This window comes from Rattus norvegicus, chromosome 15, assembly GCF_036323735.1.
Source record: "Rattus norvegicus strain BN/NHsdMcwi chromosome 15, GRCr8, whole genome shotgun sequence".
In the NCBI taxonomy this organism is placed as follows: Eukaryota; Metazoa; Chordata; class Mammalia; order Rodentia; family Muridae; genus Rattus; species Rattus norvegicus.
The window spans coordinates 78,169,181-78,170,730 of record NC_086033.1 but is presented as its reverse complement, the minus strand read 5'-3'; the positions used below and the strand labels follow the sequence as shown (position 1 = coordinate 78,170,730).

The 1,550-nt window shown below is 40.0% G+C and overlaps 1 pseudogene; it reads left to right on the top strand.

Moving 5' to 3' along the window:
* The first annotated feature begins 286 nt into the window (after positions 1-286).
* Positions 287-414, top strand: LOC120097225 (small nucleolar RNA SNORA2/SNORA34 family; annotated as a pseudogene).
* The last annotated feature ends 1,136 nt before the right edge of the window (positions 415-1,550 follow it).

The window sequence follows — 1,550 nt, the reverse complement described above, 5'->3', positions numbered from 1 at the left end:
GACTATACATGGACTGACCCTGGACTCTGACCTCATAGGTAGCAATGAATATCCTAGTAAGAGCACCAGTGGAAGGGGAAGCCCTGGGTCCTGCTAAGACTGAACCCCCAGTGAACTAGACTGTTGGGGAGAGGGCGGCAATGGGGGGAGGGTTGGGAGGGGAACACCCATAAGGAAGGGGAGGGGGAAGGGGGATGTTTGCCCGGAAACCAAAGAATTATTATTAAGTATTAAATAAATTAAAAAAAAAAGAAAGAAACACTACAAAAAAAAAATGCAGAGTCCTATGGCTCTCACTGAAGACCAGCAATTGTACAGTGGCTGTTGGTTTCAGGCAGATGCCTAAAGAACTGTGGTTTTTTGGCTATTCTGGACTTCAATAGAGAATGACTATTCCATTTGGAAGAAACAACCTCTTGTTCTGTCTGGTTTGACAACTTCAGTAATGACTGATTCTTAGGAACAGCAGAGTACTGGGAAAAGTACTGAGAATAAACTAATTACTTAAAAAAAAATACAGAGTCCTTGGAGACTTTGTTCCATGATTGCTTCTTGCTCCTGATATGCCTTTCCTGTCACTATTACATAGCCTAAGGATTCCTCGGAATTTGCCTACTCTAGTGAGTAGACTTCCTGCAGATCAACATAAAAATGAACTTTCATGGGTTAATTATGTTTGTATGAATTAATGATTTAAGGAATCCCTGATAGCTATACCATTCCTGGGCATATACCCAAAAGTTGCTCCAACATATAACAAGGACACATGCTCCACTATGTTCATAGCAGCCTTATTATAATAGCCAGAAGCTGAAAAGAACCCAGATACCCTTCAACAGAAGAATGGATGCAGAAAATGTGGTACATCTACACAAAGGAGTACTACTCAACTATTAAAAGCAATGATTTCATGAAATTCATAGGCAAATGGATGGAACTAGAAAATATTATCCTGAGAGAGGTAACCCAGTCACAAAAGAACACACATTGTATGTACTCACTGATAAGTGGATATTACCTCAAAAGCTCAGAATACCCAAGAAACAATTCCCAGACCCTATGAAGCTCAGGTAGAGGGAAGAACAAATTTGGATGCTTGAGTCCTTCTTAGAAGGGGGAATTAAATACTCACGGGAAGAAATATTGGGACAAAGAATGGAGCAGGTACTGAAGGAAAGGTCATCCAGAGACTGTCCTACCTGGGGATACATCCCATATGCAGCCACCAAACCCAGTCACTATTGCTGATGGGATTGCAAACCTCTTCATCTCCTTCATTCCTCTCTCTAACTCCTCCATTTAGGTCCTTGTGCTCAGTCCAGTGGTTGGCAGTGAGCATCCACATCTGTATTGATCAAGCTCTGGCAGAGCCTCAGGAAGAAAGTTCTAAGTAATGGTTGTAGGATTTTTCCCCATTTTTTGTAATTTGTTTGTTTTGTAGTTTTTTGCCAGAAAAAATAATAAATAGAATAGATAGAATCAAGAATAGAATGAGCATAATAGTAAATCAAATCTGACTAATGAGAAATATAATGAACTTTCATAATCAC